Source organism: Arachis stenosperma, chromosome 5 (assembly GCF_014773155.1).
Source record: "Arachis stenosperma cultivar V10309 chromosome 5, arast.V10309.gnm1.PFL2, whole genome shotgun sequence".
Lineage (NCBI taxonomy): Eukaryota > Viridiplantae > Streptophyta > Magnoliopsida > Fabales > Fabaceae > Arachis > Arachis stenosperma.
In genome coordinates, this window is record NC_080381.1 from 82,590,024 (window position 1) to 82,609,118 (window position 19,095).

General features: G+C 39.6%; 1 non-coding gene across 1 annotated transcript; it reads right to left on the minus strand.

Moving 5' to 3' along the window:
• Nucleotides 1–17,469: 17,469 nt before the first annotated feature.
• LOC130984409 (small nucleolar RNA R71) lies at nt 17,470–17,573 on the minus strand. Its single transcript, XR_009088347.1, has one exon. It is a non-coding gene; the product is annotated as a small nucleolar RNA R71 (small nucleolar RNA).
• Between the last annotated feature and the right edge of the window lie 1,522 nt (nt 17,574–19,095).

The window sequence follows — 19,095 nt, forward strand, 5'->3', positions numbered from 1 at the left end:
CCCTGGCTGGCGTTAAACGCCAGAAATCCTTTATCACTGGGCATTTTTCCAAAACGCCCAGGATGCTGCACACCTGGCGTTAAACGGCCCATTCTGGCGTTTAACGCCCAAAATGGTACCATTACTGGCGTTAAACGCCCAGAATGGTGCCCATTCTGGCGTTTAACGCCCAAAATGCCCCTTACTGGCGTTTTTTCGCCAGTAAGCTCATTTTCTCTGCTTTTTGAGCTGAATCCTTCTGTAACTCTGTGAATTCCTTCATTTTTGATACTTGCCTCTGTAAGAACAATTCATACAACCTTCTAATGACTGGGTTGCCTCCCAGCAAGCGCTTCTTTACTGTCTTTAGCTGGACCTTCACTGAGAATCACTCAAGTCTCAGTTTTGAGCATTCCTGCTCAAAATTTCCTTCAAGATAGTGCTTGATTCTCTGTCCATTTACAATGAACTTTCTGTCAGAATCAGTATCCTGAAGCTCAACATATCCATATGGTGAGACTCCTGTAATTACATACGGACCCCTCCACCGGGATTTGAGTTTTCCTGGAAACAGTTTGAGCCTAGAGTTGAAGAGCAGAACTTTTTGTCCTGGCTCAAAGACTCTGGTTGACAACTTCTTGTCATGCCATTTCTTTGCCTTTTCCTTATAAATTTTTGCATTTTCAAAGGCATTGAGTCTGAACTCCTCTAGCTCATTTAGCTGGAGCAATCTTTTTTCACCAGCTAACTGTGCATCCATATTTAGGAATCTGGTTGCCCAGTAGGCTTTGTGTTCCAGTTCCACAGGCAAATGACAGGCCTTCCCATACACCAATTGGTATGGAGAGGTTCCTATAGGAGTCTTGAATGCTGTTCTGTATGCCCACTGAGCATCATCCAAGTTCTTTGCCCAATCCTTTCTTCGGGCTATCACAGTCCGTTCTAGGATTCTCTTTAGTTCTCTGTTAGAGACTTCAGCTTGCCCATTTATCTGTGGATGATATGCAGTTGCCACTTTATGGCTAATTCCATATCTAACCATAGCAGAGTATAGCTGTTTGTTGCAGAAATGAGAGCCCCCATCACTGATTAGTACTCTGGGAACACCAAATCTGCTGAAAATATTTTTCTGGAGGAATTTCAGTACAGTCTTGGTATCATTAGTGGGTGTAGCAATTGCTTCTACCCACTTAGATACATAGTCCACTGCCACCAGAATGTAAGTGTTTGAGTATGATGGTGGGAATGGTCCCATGAAATCAATTCCCCATACATCAAACAATTCTATCTCTAATATCCCTTGTTGAGGCATGGCATATCCGTGAGGCAGGTTACCAGCTCTTTGGCAACTGTCACAGCTACGCACAAACTCTCGGGAATCTTTATAGAGAGTGGGCCAGTAGAAGCCGCACTGGAGAACTTTAGTGGCTGTTCGCTCACTTCCAAAATGTCCTCCATACTGTGATCCATGGCAGTGCCATAGGATCCTTCGTGCTTCTTCTCTGGGTACACATCGGCGGATCACTCCGTCAGCACATCTCTTAAAGAGATATGGTTCATCCCAGAGGTAGTACTTTGCATCTGAAATTAATTTCTTTCTTTGCACTCTGCTGTACTCCTTGGGTATGAACCTCACAGCTTTATAGTTTGCAATATCTGCAAACCATGGAGCTTCCTGAATGGCAAAGAGTTGCTCATCTGGGAAAGTCTCAGAGATCTCAGTAGAAGGGAGGGACGCCCCAGCTACTGGTTCTATTCGGGACAGATGATCAGCTACTTGGTTCTCTGTCCCTTTTCTGTCTCTTATTTCTATATCAAACTCTTGCAGAAGCAACACCCATCTTATAAGCCTGGGTTTTGAATCCTGCTTTGTGAGTAAGTATTTAAGAGCAGCATGGTCAGTGTACACAATCACCTTTGATCCCACTAGGTAGGATCTAAACTTGTCAATGGCATAGACCACTGCAAGTAATTCTTTTTCTGTGGTTGTGTAATTCTTCTGTGCATCATTTAGAACACGGCTAGCATAATAAATGACATGCAGAAGTTTGTTATGCCTCTGTCCCAATACTGCACCAATGGCATGATCACTGGCATCACACATTAATTCAAATGGTAATGCCCAATCTGGTGCAGAGATGACTGGTGCTGTGACCAGCTTAGCTTTCAGGGTCTCAAATGCATGCAGACACTGTGTGTCAAACACAAATGGTGTGTCAGCAGCTAGCAGGTTACTCAAAGGTTTTGCAATTTTCGAAAAATCCTTGATAAACCTTCTATAGAATCCTGCATGCCCCAGAAAGCTTCTGATTGCCTTAACATTGGCAGGTGGTGGTAATTTTTCAATTACCTCTACCTTTGCCTTATCCACCTCTATTCCCCTGCTTGAAATTTTATGCCCAAGGACAATTCCTTCAGTCACCATAAAGTGACATTTCTCCCAGTTTAAAACCAGGTTAGTCTCTTGGCACCTTTTCAAGACAAGTGCTAGGTGATTAAGACAGGAGCTAAATGAGTCTCCATATACTGAAAAGTCATCCATGAAGACTTCCAGAAATTTCTCTACCATATCTGAGAAGATAGAGAGCATGCACCTCTGAAAGGTTGCAGGTGCATTGCACAGACCAAAAGGCATCCTCCTATAGGCAAACACGCCAGAAGGGCAAGTGAATGCTGTTTTCTCTTGGTCCTGAGGATCTACTGCAATTCGGTTGTAGCCTGAATAGCCATCCAAAAAGCAGTAATAATCGTGACCAGCTAGTCTTTCTAGCATTTGGTCTATGAATGGTAAAGGAAAATGATCCTTTCTGGTGGCTGTGTTGAGCCTTCTGTAGTCAATACACATGCGCCACCCTGTGACTGTCCTTGTAGGAACCAGTTCATTTTTTTCATTATGAACCACTGTCATGCCTCCCTTTTTGGGAACAACTTGGACAGGGCTCACCCAGGGGCTATCAGAAATAGGATACATAATCCCAGCCTCTAGTAATTTAGTGACCTCTTTCTGCACCACCTCCTTCATGGCAGGATTTAGCCTCCTCTGTGGTTGGACCACTGGTTTGGCATTATCCTCCAATAGGATCTTGTGCATGCATCTAGCTGGGCTAATGCCCTTGAGATCACTTATGGACCACCCAAGAGCTGTCTTGTGTGTCTTTAGCACTTTAATCAGTGCTTCCTCTTCCTGTGAATTTAAAGCAGAGCTTATAATTACTGGAAAAGTGTCACCCTCTCCCAGAAATACATATTTCAGGGATGGTGGTAGTGGTTTGAGTTCAGGCTTAGGAGGTTTATCCTCCTCCTGAGGAATTTTCGAAAATTCCTTTGCTTCCTCTAGTTCTTCTTGATCAGGTTGAGCATCTTTAAAGATGTCCTCAAGCTCTGATTCTAGGCTTTCAGCCATATTGATCTCTTATACCAGAGAGTCAATAATGTCAGCGCCCATGCAGTCATTTGGTGTGTCTGGATGCTGCATAGCTTTTACAGCATTCAACTTGAACTCATCCTCATTGACTCTCAAGGTTACTTCCCCCTTTTGTACATCAATGAGAGTTCGTCCAGTTGCTAGGAAAGGTCTTCCTAGAATGAGAGTTGCACTCTTATGCTCCTCCATTTCCAGCACCACAAAGTCAGTTGGAAAGGCAAATGGCCCAACCTTGACAATCATGTCCTCTATTATGCCTGATGGGTGTTTAATGGAGCCATCAGCAAGTTGGAGGCATATCCTGGTTGGTTTGACTTCTCCAATCAACCCAAGCTTTCTGATAGTGGATGCAGGTATTAAATTGATGCTTGCTCCAAGATCACATAAAGTTGTCTTGGTGCAAGTGCCTTCTAATGTGCATGGTATCAGAAAGCTTCCAGGATCTTGAAGCTTTTCTGGTAAGCTTTTTAGAATGACTGCACTGCATTCTTCAGTGAGAAACACTTTTTCAGTTTCTCTCCAATCCTTCTTATGACTTAAGATTTCCTTCATGAACTTAGCATAAGAAGGTATTTGCTCAAGTTCCTCTGCAAACGGAATCTTTATTTCAAGAGTCCTTAAATAGTCTGCAAAGCGGGCAAATTGCTTATCCTGTTCCGCTTTGCGGAGTTTCTGAGGATAAGGCATCTTGGCTTGATATTCTTCAACCTTAGATGCTGCAGGTTTATTCCTTACAGAAGTGGTTGAAGAAGCCTTGTTAGAGGGATCACTGTCAGCACTCTTAGGTGTCTGATTTTCCCTTGGCGTTTGAACGCCAGGATTGGGTGGAAAATGGGCGTTTAACGCCAACTTTTCCACCTTTTCTGGCGTTTGAACGCCAGAACTGGGCAAGGAATGGGCGTTTAACGCTAGCTTTCCTTCCCTTTCTGGCGTTTGAACGCCAATAAAATTCCTCTCTGGGCTCTTACTGTCCTCAGAGGGATTTTGAACAGTAGTTTGTTTGTCCTCTGTCAATTGTTCCTTGTCTGGTATTTTACTCTTTTTAGCAGTGTTATTCAAGGTCTTCCCACTCCTCAATTGAACTGCTTGACACTCCTCTGTTATCTGTTTAGATATTTGCTGTTTTGCTTGATTCAACTGTAGTTCTATGCTCTTATTAGCAACTTTAGTTTCATGGAGCATCTCTTTAAATTCTGCTAACTGTTCTGTCATCAGGAGCAATTGTTGATTAAGCTCATTCATCTGTTCTTGAGGATTAGGATCAGTGACTAATGCCATGACTTCCTCTTTTGGAACGAACTCATTGCTAGAATATAAGTATTGGTTTCTAGCAACAGTGTCTATAAGCTCTTGAGCTTCTTCAATTGTCTTCCTCATGTGTATAGATCCACCAGCTGAGTGGTCTAAAGACATCTGAGCTTTTTCTGTAAGCCCATAGTAGAAAATGTCTAACTGTACCCACTCTGAAAACATTTCAGAGGGACATTTCCTTAGCATACCTCTATACCTCTCCCAGGCATTGTAAAGGGATTCATTATCCTCTTGTTTAAAGCCTTGGATGTCCAGCCTTAGCTGTGTCATCCTCTTTGGAGGGTAAAAATGATTCAGGAATTTATCTGACAACTGTTTCCATGTCTTTATGCTTGCTGTAGGTTGATTATTTAACCACCTTTTAGCTTGATCTTTTACAGCAAATGGAAACAGTAACAGTCTGTAGACATCCTGATCCACCTCTTTATCATGTACTGTGTCAGCAATTTGTAAAAACTGTGCCAGAAACTCAGTAGGTTCTTCCTGTGGAAGACCGGAATACTGGCAATTTTGCTGCACTATGATAATGAGTTGAGGATTTAGCTCAAAGCTGCTTGCTCTGATGGGAGGTGTGCAGATGCTACTCCCATATGCAGCTGTAATGGGGTTAGCATATGACCCCAGAGTCCTTTTGGACTGATTAATTCCACTTAAGTCCATGATGGACAAAAGGGAAATGATAATAATTGCAAAGAGATGAATTTTGTTTATTTTTTTTTTTTTGAAATATCTGAAAAAAAATTAAAATGAAATAAAATAAAATAAAAAAAATTCGAAAATCAAAAGGGAAATGAAATCAAAGCAAATTGAGAACTGAATCAATTAGTAAAAAAAAGATTTTGAAAACAGCAATTAAAAAGATATGATTGAAAAATTTTTATGAAAAAGATTTGATTTTTAAAAAGAGGAAAGAGAAGAACACAAAAAGACACCAAACTTAAAATTTTTAGAAAATCAAACACACAATTTTCGAAAATTTTTAAGGGAAAAACACAAAGAGGACACCAAACTTAGAATTTTTATGAATCAAACAGGGACTAAGAACATGCAAAAACGAAAATTTAAAAGAAAAGTAAAAGCATGCAATTGACACCAAACTTAGAATATGAAACTAGACTCAACTAAAAGACTCTAAACCAACAAAAATAAAACAGTCCTAATCTAAGCAACAAGATAAGCCGTCAGTTGTCCAAACTCGAACAATCCCCGGCAACGGCGCCAAAAACTTGGTGCACGAAATTGCAATCACACTTTTGCAACTCCGCACAACTAACCAGCAAGTGCACTGGGTCGTCCAAGTAATACCTTGCGTGAGCAAGGGTCGATCCCACGGAGATTGTCGGCTTGAAGCAAGCTATGGTTATCTTGTAAATCTTAGTCAGGATATCAGAAATTATCAGGATTGATTGTAAAAAGCAAAAGAACATGAAATGGTTACTTGTATTGCAGTAATGGAGAATAGGTTGAGGTTTGGAGATGCTCCATCCTCTGAATCTCTGCTTTCCTACTATCTCCTTCTTCAAGCACGCAAGGCTCCTTCCATGGCAAGCTGTATGTAGGGTTTCACCGTTGTCAGTGGCTACCTCCCATCCTCTCATTGGAAATGTTCAACGCACCCTGTCACGGCACGGCTATCCATCTGTCGGTTCTCAATCAGGCCGGAATAGAATCCAGTGATTCTTTTGCGTCTGTCACTAACGCCCCGCCCTCAGGAGTTTGAAGCACGTCACAGTCATTCAGTCATTGAATCCTACTCAGAATACCACAGACAAGGTTTAGACCTTCCGGATTCTCTTGAATGCCGCCATTAGTTCTAGCTTATACCACGAAGATTCCGATTAAAGAACCCAAGAGATAACTACTCAATCTAAGGTAGAACGGAGGTGGTTGTCAAGCACACGTTCATAGTTGAGAATGATGATGATTGTCACGGATCATCACATTCATCCGGATTAAGAACAAGTATTATCTTAGAATGGAAGCAAGCATGATTGAATGAGAAACAGTAGTAATTGCATTAATCCATCAAGACACAGCAGAGCTCCTCACCCCCAACCATGGGGTTTAGAGACTCATGCCGTGGAAGGTACACAAGAAACGTGTAAAAAATGTCATGAGGTCATAAGGTACTGATACAATGTCAAAAGATCCTATTAATAGTGAACTAGTAATCCTAAGGTTTACAGAAATGAGTAAATGACAGAAAAATCCACTTCCGGGCCCACTGGTGTGTGCTTGGGCTGAGCAATGAAGCATTTTCGTGTAGAGACCTTTTCTGGAGTTAAACGCCAGCTTTCATGCCAGTTTGGGCGTTTAACTCCAAGTTTTATGCCAGTTCCGGCGTTTAACGCTGGAATTTCTATAGGTGACTTTGAGCGCCGGTTTGGGCCATCAAATCTTGGGCAAAGTATGGACTATCATATATTGCTGGAAAGCCCAGGATGTCTACTTTCCAATTCCGTTGAGAGCGCGCCAATTGGGCTTCTGTAGCTCTAGAAAATCCACTTCGAGTGCAGGGAGGTCAGAATCCAACAGCATCTGCAGTCCTTTTTGGTCTCTGGATCAGATTTTTGCTCAGGATCCTCAATTTCAGTCAGAAAATACCTGAAATCACAGAAAAACACACAAACTCATAGTAAAGTCCAGAAAAGTGAATTTTAATTAAAAACTAATAAAAATATACTAAAAACTAACTAAAAGATACTAAAAACATACTAAAAACAATGCCAAAAAGCGTACAAATTATCCGCTCATCAGAGCGCACCAATTGGGCTTCTGTAGCTCCAGAAAATCCACTTCGAGTGCAGGGAGGTCAGAATCCAACAGCATCTGCAGTCCTTTTCAGTCTCTGAATCAGATTTTTGCTCAGGTCCCTCAATTTCAGCCAGAAAATACCTGAAATCACAGAAAAACACACAAACTCATAGTAAAGTCCAGAAAAGTGAATTTTAACTAAAAACTAATAAAAATATACTAAAAACTAACTAAATCATACTAAAAACATACTAAAAACAATGCCAATAAGCGTACAAATTATCCGCTCATCAGTAACCTACCCTTTTCGCACTAGTTTTGGACCTTGTCTCTGTAGCTGGAGTTTCCTATAGGGCTGGGGACACCAAAGCCATGATTCCAGTGGCTGATCAGTATGTCTCGAATGGGGGCACGTACAGATTGCGGGTAACCTACCCTTTCCCGCACTAGTTTTGGACCTTGTCTCTGTAGCTAGATTTTCCTATAGGGTTGGGGAAACCAAAGCCATGATTCCAGTGGCTGATCAGTATGTCCCGAATGGGAAATATATTAGACCCTTAGTACCCTCTGCTAGCCAACATCACGGCCCATCTGTAGACACTCCTCCTACTTCCGCCCCGCCCTCACCCACACCTCCTACACCATCCACTACACAGATGCTTGATGCATAGAAACTTGTCTCTCAAAAAATCTCCCTCGGCAAGTATACCGAATTATCGTCAAGTAAAAACTCACAATAGAGTGAGGTTGAATCCCACAGGGATTGATTGGTCAAGCAACTTTAATTGGAGAAATGTTCTAGTTGAGCTAAGCAGAAGTTGAGTTGATAATTGCAGAAAATTAAATGGCGGGAAAGTAAATTGCAGAAAGTAAATTGCAGAATCTTAAATGGGGATTTGGGGAGATGAACTTAAAAGTAAATGGCAGAATGTAAAGAGAATGGGTAAGATCAGAAATGGGAGATTTATTGGGCTTAGGAGATGTTGCATTCTCCGGATCAAGTTCATTCTCATATCTTCCTTAATCAATGCATTCATTGATCTCCTTGGAAATCTTAGGTGATTGGATCCCAATTCCTTGGCAACCCAATCTCTCTAAGCTTGAACAATTGCCCAATTCATTGATTTAATTGCTCATGGGAAGAGATGAAGTATGGTCACTGATTATACCACATGTATTTCCAAATCAAAGTGTTGGGAGGATTATATGTCACTGTATCCGTCCAAACCCCAATTTGGTCCAACATGAGAAAGTATTTCTAGCATGATCTCCTCATCTCTTTCCAAGCCTCAGAGGAGATCCAATTATGGAGAGTTTCTTTTCCAAGACAACTAACCAATTGATTTAAGATCGAAAGCTTTCTAGTAAATCAAGAGAAAAGAAAGAAGAAGAAGAATGAAAACTATAATTGATCCATCAAATTACAACAGAGCTCCCTAACCCAATGAAAAAGGGTTTAATTGTTCATAGCTCTGGAAATGGAAGATAGAGAAGAATACATTCCAAAGTAAACTAGAAATTACAGGAAAAGTAAATATACAGAGTGTAGTTCTCCAAAATGCCAAGCTCTTTCTAGTTCAAAACTACTCCTATATATACTACGCTCCTTGATCTTCTAGTCAGCTCTTCAAGTCTTGGATATGGGCCTTTGATCTTGAGTTGAAGCAGTTACAATCTTCAGTGAGCTCAGCTTTGCTTGTAGAAAAAGTGTGAGTCAAGCATGGGTGGACATTAATTAGGACGTTAGTGGTGTTAACGTTAAGTGAAAATGTGGGTTCGAGAATGTTAGTGACGATAACCTTTTTCACTAACGCTCCAAACCAAATTGATCCACGTTAACTTCAATGTTAGTGGCACTAACATGACCACTAACATTGCCTCTTAGTCCTTCGCAAACGTTATTGGCATTCACCTTTACCAATAACGTTGCTCTTTGCTTCTTTTCCCTACGTTAGTGATCCACGTTAGTGTAACTAACGTGGCCCTTAACGTGGGCATGCCCAAACTTTGAGGGCGTTAGTGACACTCTCCTTTGTCACTAACGCTTCAAACACCCCTTCTTTCCACATTAGTGCCTAATGTTAATTGCATTAACGTGACCACTAACGTGGTGGTGATTGCCATCTCCAACGTTAGTGACAAAGGTGAGTGTCACTAACGTTGGCCTATCATTCTTTGCTCCACATTACCCTTCACGTCAGTGGTCTTAACGTGACCACTAACGTGGGTAATATTGGCTTAGTCCAACATTAGTGACAAAGGTGAGTGTCACTAACATTGGCGATTGCTTTCTCCTCCCACGTTAGAGTTCATGTTAATTGGATTAACGTGACTCTTAACGTGGCTAAGTGTGCCCTTTTGGAATGTTAGTGGTATTTACTTTTACTACTAACGTTGGAGCTCCCCTTTTCCTCCACGTTAGCTACCACGTTAATGTAATTAACGTGGCAACTAACGTGGGCTATGATGGCTTCGAAGGCGTTATTGGCGATCACTTTTTCCATTAACGCTGCAAGCTTATTCCCATTCCACGTTAGTGGTCACGTTAATTAGATTAACGTGGCTGCTAACGTGGCTCTTTCTTGCTTCCTTTGTCCTGAAATCAAGCAAATAAAGTGCATCAAAGCTCTGTTCCAAGTCATGAGATCGTGCATTATCCATTTTATCATTGAATTCCTGCATAATTCTCATGAAATCATGTAAAGTTCACAATGTTTGCTTGAATCAAGATGTAAGTGTATTTTTATCCAAAACTTGCTTATTTACTAAGAAAATGCATGAAACTACCCTAAAATAGTTAAGAAAAGGTCAGTGAAGCCAAGATGCCCTGGCATCACAACTCCAAACTTAAAGCTTGCTTGTCCCTAAGCAAGTACTGAAGCATAAGAATGATGAATGAAAGAACAAGAGAAACAAGTTCTTATTATAGAAGTCAAGTTCTTGGCTTTTGGGGTTTTATGCATAGCAACTTAGGTTCATTCCTTTACTGGTTTTTAGGTTCTTATCATGCTCTTGAATATTTGCTTGATTGCATCCTATGAGATCCTTATTCATTGATCCCCCCTTCCTTTCCAAGGTTTATTGTCTTTTTAGGCTAAATGCTCTGTGAGAGGATGACTCTTTAAGATAAGCTTTCAGCCAACACTCCCAAACCAGTTAGTTCAAGGTGCTAGGTGTTGAGACACCCCTAAGGACCTACTCCCTCAAGTCTCTCTCCCCCATACATGCACACCACAGGCATATGGTTTGTTACTTTCTTTCTTGAGACCTTGGTGTCCAGCACCTCTTTGGGTTACTAAGTGCTCTGTAGCAAAGGTTGCTCTTGATAGTGGACTTTCAGCTGATAATCCCGGGTTAGTTAACCCAAGTTACCAAGTGATAAGGCACCCCTAAGAGCTTATTCATCCAAGCATTTCCCTAGCACAGGAGCACCACAGACACATGCCTCAAGATTCAAACCCTTGGTGCCTAGCCTTCTTTCTTATTAATTTTCTTTCTCTATCAAACTCTTATTGTTCTTTTTCTTCTTCTTATTAGGATCTTGTTATTTGGCTAATCTCAATAGGATGTGCTTCAAGCATGTGATTTAGAGCATATAGTTGCCTATATACCTTGTTGATGAACCAACTTAGCTAATCAATTACCATGCCACAAACATTGAGAACTTACTTCACAAGATGAACCCCACTCTTGTTTTTCATAACATTTTCTTTTATTTGACTTAAAGGACAAGCATACATGTAAGCAAGATGAAAATGAAAGCTAGGGACTTAGACCAGCGACACTTATCTGTGAATAAAGAGGAACAAGCAGAATATGAATGTCCCTGAGAACAATATTCAATCATACTTTCAATTAAAGTACTACAACTCAGAGACAGTTAAATACAATATAACCTCTTGATGTCTTCCTGTTTCTTCCTTGTCATCATCATCCTAGCTTTTGCATCCTTATTTGTCTCCTTGGATGATGATGTATGATTATTCCATGAGATTGATTGAATTCCTGTAAAACTATTGGAAGTTTCTTGTTCCTCAAGCACTTGGAAAATAGTTAGCATGCATGTATGCTTGTGAATTTCTGAACTTAACTTGGTGTGTGAACACCAAACTTAGTTCCTTGCCTAATGCAACAAATTGAATACATGTAGAAACCTCATGTGCTTTTATTAAGAAAATCAACTATGAACTAGAAAAGCAACTATGCATTAGAGATTAAACATCTGTCAAGTAGTTTCTCTATTTGTTAGAGCAAATGCTTTATCATTGAAGGGCTGCAATGCACTCTTCAGATGGAGTCTTTGGTGGAACACCAAACTTAGAGTTCCACATTCACACTTGGATTGTTTTAGTGTACAACACTAAACTTAGCTCCTCACAATACAGATAACTCTACTTGAATCTTTTATTGAGATAATAATGAAAAAAAAACTACCTCACGTTGGGTTGCCTCCCAACAAAGCACTTTTTTTTAGCGTCGCTAGCTCGACGGTTGCTTCTTTAGTTGAGATTATACTTCTGTTTGGGGCCTTCCCCCATGTTGCCCAAGTAGTGTTTGAGTCTTTGCCCATTCACAGTGAATGTCCTCCTTGAGCTTTCTTCCATGATTTCTATGTGTTCATAAGGTGAGACATTTGTGACCAAAAAGGGTCCCGACCACCTTGATTTGAGTTTTCCAGGGAAGAGTCTTAGTTTGGAGTTGTAGAGGAGTACATGTTGTCCTTTTTCGAAACTTCTTGGTGCCAGGTTGAGATCATGTCTCCTTTTTGCTTTTTCCTTATAGATCTTGGTGTTTTCATTGGCTTGAGACCTAAACTCTTCCAGTTCTTGCAGCTGTGATGAGGGGATAATTTATACGCTTTTTGGCATTGTTTTTAGATAGTTTTTAGTATGATCTAGTTACTTTTAGGGATGTTTTCATTAGTTTTTATGCTAAATTCACATTTCTGGACTTTACTATGAGTTTGTGTGTTTTTCTATGATTTCAGAAATTTTTCTGGCAAAAATTGAGGGACCTGAGCAAAACTCTGATAAGAAGGCTGACAAAGGACTGCTGATGTTGTTGGATTCTGACCTCCCTGCACTCGAAATGGATTTTCTGGAGCTACAAAACTCCAAATGGTGCGCTCTCAATGGCGTTGAAAAGTACACATCTAGAGCTTTCCAGCAATATATAATAGTCCATACTTTATTCGAGATTAGATGACGTAAATTGGCGCTCAACGCCAGTTCCATGCTGCATTCTGGAGTCAAACGCCAGAAACACGTCACGAATCAGAGTTGAACGCCAAAAACATGTTACAACTTGGCGTTCAACTCCAAAAGAAGCCTCTGCACGTGTAAAGCTCAAGCTCAGCCCAAGCACACACCAAGTGGGCCCTGGAAGTGGATTTCTGCATTAATTACTTACTTCTGTAAACCCTAGTAGCTAGTCTAGTATAAATAGGACATTTTACTATTGTATTTGACATCTTGGTTCCATATCTAGATTTTCTACATCTTGATTTTCGTTTTGGGGGCTGGCCATTCGGCCATGCCTGAACCTTGATCACTTATATATTTTCAACGGTGGAGTTTCTACACACCATAGATTAAGGGTGTGGAGCTCTGCTGTACCTCAAGTTTTAATGCAATTACTACTATTTTCTATTCAATTTAATTTATTCCTGTTCTAAGATACCATTCGTACTTCAACCTGATGGATGTGATGATCCGTGACACTCATCATCATCCATCCTTATGAACGCGTGCCTGACAACCACTTCCGTTCTACAAGCGAGAGCTAGAGTGTGTATCTCTTGGATTCCTGATGCACGACGCATGGTTGCCCTCGCCTAACAACCGAGCCTTCCATTCTGTGAGATCAGAGTCTTCGTGGTATAAGCTAGAATTGATGGCGGCATTCATGAGAATCTGGAAAGTCTAAACCTTGTCTGTGGTATTCCAAGTAGGATTCTGGGATTGAATGACTGTAACGAGCTTCAAACTCGCGATTGTTGGGCGTGATGACAAACGCAAAAGAATCAATGGATTCTATTCTGACATGATCGAGAACCGACAGATGATTAGCCGTGCCGTAACAAAGCATTTGGACATTTTTCACTGAGAGGATGGGATGTAGCCATTGACAACGGTGATGCGCTACATACAGCTTGCCATGGAAAGGAATAAGAAGGATTGAAAGAAAGCAGTAGGAAAGCAAAGATTCAACAGGAACAAGCATCTATATGCACTTATCTGAAATTCTCACCAATGATCTACATAAGTTTTTCTATCTTTATTTTATGTTTATTTATTATTATTAGTCGAAAGCTCCATAACCATTTATTATCCGCCTGACTGAGATTTACAAGATGACCATAGCTTGCTTCATACCAACAATCTCTGTGGGATCGACCCTTACTCACGTAAGGTTTATTACTTGGACGACCCAGTACACTTACTGGTTAGTGATGCGAAGTTGTGAAGAAAGTGCTGAGTTAGTAGATGCGCATACCAAGTCGAATGCCATTATTAGAGATCACAATTTCGTGCACCAAGCTGCAAGACCCTTTTTTCATCAGCAGCAGTGCTGTCGAGGTTTAGTATCTTGAGAGCCCAAAAGGCTTTGTGCTCCAGCTCTAATGGTAAGTGACAGGCCTTTCCATACACCAGTTGATATGGGGACATCCCAATTGGTGTTTTGAAGGCTGTCCTATACGGCCAAAGAGCATCATCCAACTTTTTTGCCCAGTCCTTTCTTGATGCCCCCACAGTCTTTTCCAAGATCCTTTTTAACTCTCTGTTGGATATCTCGGTTTGCCCACTTGTTTGGGGATGATAAGGTGTGGCAACCTTATGCTTCCCCCCATACCTTAGGAGTAGAGTCTCCAATGGTCTGTTGCAAAAATGACTCCCTCCATCACTGATGAGGGCTCGTGGAACTCCAACTCTGCTGAAGATATTCTTTCTAAGAAAGTTCATGACCACCATGTTGTCATTTATTGGGGTTGCCATGGCCTCCACCCACTTAGATACATAGTCCACTGCGACCAAAATATACTTGTTCGAATATAAGGTTGGGAATGGTCCCATGAAGTCGATCCCCCATACATCAAACAGTTCGAGTTCTAAGATGAATTGCTGTGGCATCTCATTTCTCTTGGGCAGATTTCCAGCCCTTTGGCACTCATCGCAGCTCCTCATCAGTTTCTTAGCATCCTTGAAGATAATAGGCCAGAAGAACCCACATTACAATACCTTTGCTGCGGTTCTTTCTCCTCCAAAATGACCTCCATAGCTAGAACTATGGCAATTCCATAGGACCTCTCGTCCCTCTTCTTTTAAAATGCACCTCCTAAGGATTCCATCTGAGCACTTTTTGAAGAGATATGGCTCATCCCAAATGAAATATTTAGCATCATTGATGAGTTTTCTTCTTTGATGTTTGTTGATTCTAGGAGGCAAGTCACCAGTTGCCTTAAAATTGGCAATATCTGCAAACCAGGTTGCCTTGTGAACCAACATTAACTGCTCATCTGGAAAGAACTCATTTATACTTGTATCATGTGTACCACTTTTCTCACAAGGGATCCTGGATAGATGATCTGCTACCTTGTTCTCCACACCTTTTTTGTCTCTAATCTCAATACCAAGTAGATGCGCATACCAAGTCGAATGCCATTATTAGAGATCACAATTTCGTGCACCAAGTTTTTGGCGCCGTTGCCGGGGATTGTTCAAGTTTGGACAACTAACGGTTCATCTTGTTGCTCAGATTAGGTAATTTTCTTTTCAAAAAGTTTTCAAAAATATCTTTTAAAATTTTCCCTTTTTTTTCGAAAATCATTCCAATTTTTTAAGAATGAATTATAGAGTTTCATGGTAACATGTTAAAGCCTGGCTGGCTGTAAAGCCATATCCAAATTCTTTTGGATTAAGGCTTCCACTTGTCAACATAAAGGGTATGTATATGGAGTTGGATGAAGTATCAGCTATTGCATGCCTGATTTATATCCTAAAGCGGGCTGGCTATTAAGCTATGCCCAACCCTTGGATTAGAGCTTTAGGCTAACATTGAAAGATTCCTGGAATTCTGATTGAGGACTTTGGATTCATTACTTTCTTTTTTTTTTTCCAAAATATGTTTTCGAAAAATATAAAATAAAATCCAAAAAAAATACAAAAAATAATAAAATCATAAAATCAAAAAAATATTTTGTGTTTCTTGTTTGAGTCTTGAGTCAATTTATAAGTTTGGTGTCAATTGCATATTCATCTTGTTCTTGCAATTTTTGAAAATTCATGCATTCATAGTGTTCTTCATGATCTTCAAGTTGTTCTTGGTAAGTCTTCTTGTTTGATCTTGATGTTTTCTTATTTTGTGTCTTTTATTATTTTTCATGTGCATTTTTGCATTCGTAGTGTCTAAGCATTAAAGATTTCTAATTTTGGTGTCTTGCATGTTTTCTTTGCATAAAAAATTTTTCGAAAATATGTTCTTGATGTTCATCATGATCTTCAAAGTGTTCTTGGTGTTCATCTTGACATTCATAGTGTTCTTGCATGCATATTGTGTTTTGATCCAAAATTTTTATGTTTTGGGTCATATTTATGTTTTCTCTCTCATCATTGAAAATTCAAAAATAAAAAATATCTTTTCCTTATTTCTCTCAAAATTTCGAAAATTTGAGTTGACTTAGTCAAAAATTTTTAAAACTTAGCTATTTCTTATAAGTCAAGTCAAATTTTCAATTTTAAAAATCTTATCTTTTCAAAACTTTTTCAAAAATCAATTCTTTTTCTTTTTTCTTAATATTTTTTCGAAAAGTCTTTACTAACAATTAATGTGATTGATTCAAAAATTTGAAGTTTGTTACTTTCTTGTTAAGAAAGGTTCAATTTTTAAATTCTAGAATCTTATCTTTTAGTTTCTTGTTAGTCAAGTAATTAATTTTAATTTCAAAAATTAAATCTTTTTCAAAATATCTTTTTCAATCATATCTTTTAAAATTATCTTTTTTTTAAATTTTATATTTTTTAAAAAATTTGATTTCAAAATATCTTATCTAACTTCTTATCTTCTTATTTTTTTTCAAAATTGATTTTAATATCTTCTTCAACTAACTAATTAACTTTTTATTTGTTTCTTATCTTTTTCAAAACCACCTAACTAATTTTCCCTCTCAATTTTTCGAAAATATCTCACCCTTTTTCAAAATTCTTTTTAATTAATTAATTGTTTCAAATTTTAATTTTAATCTTATTTCTTCCTTTATTTGAACTCTCTCCCCCTCATCTTCTTCTATTTATTTATTTATTCACTAACACTTCTCTTCATCTCAAGAATCTAAACCTATCTTCACCCTTGTGTTTGGATTCTCACTTTTTCCTTCCTCTATTCCTTTCTTCTTCTACTAACATAAAGGAATCTCTATACTGTGACATAGAGGATTCCTCTTCCTTTTCTGTTCTCTTCTTTCTCATATGAGCAGGAATAAGGAAAAAGGCATTCTTGTTGAAGCTGATCCTGAACCTGAAAGGACTCTGAAGAGGAAACTAAGAGAAGCTAAATTACAATAATCCAGAGACAACCTTACTAAAATTTTTGAACAAGAAAAGGATATGGTAGCCGAACTTAACAACAATAATGCAAGGAGGATGCTTGGTGATTATACTACACCTACTTCCAAGTTTGATGGAAGAAGCATCTCAATTTCTGCCATTAGAGCAAATAATTTTGAGCTAAAGCCTCAATTAGTTGCTCTAATGCAACAGAACTGCAAGTTTTATGGACTTCCATCAGAAGATTCCTACCAGTTTTTAACTGAGTTCTTGCAGATTTGTGAGACTGTTAAGACTAATGGAGTAGATCCTGAAGTCTACAGGCTTATGCTTTTCCCTTTTGCTGTAAGAGACAGAGCTAGAACATGGTTGGACTCACAACCTAAAGATAGCCTGGACTCTTGGGATAAGCTGGTCACAGCCTTCTTGGTTAAGTTCTTTCCTCCTCAAAAGCTGAGCAAGCTTAGAGTGGATGTTCAGACCTTCAAGCAAAAAGATGGTGAATCCCTCTATGAAGCTTGGGAAAGATACAAGCAGATGACCAAAAAGTGTCCTTCTGACATGTTTTCAGATTGGACCATGATATATATATTCTATTATGGTCTATCTGAGTTTTCTAAGATGTCATTGGACCATTCTACAGGTAGATCCATTCACATAAAGAAAACACCTGCAGAAGCTCAGGAACTTATTGAAATGGTTGCAAATAACCAATTCATGTACACTTCTGAGAGGAATTCTGTGAATAATGGGACGCCTCAGAGGAAGAGAGTTCTTGAAATTGATGCTCTGAATGCCATATTGGCTCAGAACAAAATGTTGACTCAGCAAGTCAACATGATTTCTCAAAGTCTGAATGGATGGAAAAATGCATCCAACAACACTAAAGAGGCATCTTCTGAAGAAGAAGCTTATGATCCTGAAAATCCTACAATGGCAGAGGTAAATTACATGGGGGAAGCCTTTGGCAACACCTATAACCCCTCATGGAGAAATCATCCAAATTTCTCATGGAAGGATCAACAAAAGCCTCAACAAAGCTTTAATCATGGTGGAAGAAACAGGTTCAGCAATAGCAAACCTTTTCCATCATCTACACAGCAACAGATAGAGAATTTTGAGCAGAGCACCTCTAACTTAGCAAATATAGTCTCTGATCTGTCTAAGGCCACTTTAAGTTTCATGAGTGAAACAAGGTCCTCCATTAGAAGTTTAGAGGCAAAAGTGGGCCAGCTGAGTAAGAAAGTCACTGAAACTCCTCCTAGTACTCTCCCAAGCAATACTGAAGAGAATCCAAAAAGAGAGTGCAAGGCCATTGACACAGTCAACATGGCCAAACCTAGAGAGGAAGGAAAGGACGTAAATCCCAAGGAGAAAGACCTCATGGGACGTCTCTCAAGCAAGAAGGAGTTTTCTATTGAGGACCTAAAGGAATCTGAGGCTCATATAGGGACCATAGAGATTCCATTAAATCTCCTTCTACCATTCATGAGCTCTGAAGACTATTCTTACTCTAAAGAGGATGAAGATGTAACTGGAGAGCAAGTTGCTCAATATCTAGGAGCTATCATGAAGTTGAATGCCAAGTTGTTTAGTAATGAGACTTGGGAAGGTGAACTTCCCTTGCTCATTAGTGAACTAGATACATGGGTTCAGCAAGCTTTACCTCAAAAGAGACAAGATCCTGGTAAATTCTTAATACCCTGTACCATAGGCACCATGACCTTTGACAAGGCTCTGTGTGACCTAGGGTCAGGCATAAATCTTATGCCACTCTTTGTAATGGAGAAGCTAGGGATCATTGAGGTACAGCCTGCCATATTCTCATTACAAATGGTAGACAAGTCAGTAAGACAAGCTTATGGATTGGTAGGGGACGTGTTAGTGAAGGTTGAAGGCCTTTACATCCCTACTGATTTCATAATCTTAAACACTAGGAAGGAGGAGGATGAATGCATCATCCTTGGAAGACCTTTCCTAGCCACAGCAGGAGCTGTGATAGATGTTAACAGAGGAGAATTAGTCCTTTAATTGAATGGGGACTACCTTGTGTTTAAGAACTAAAGGTGTTCTTCTGTATACATG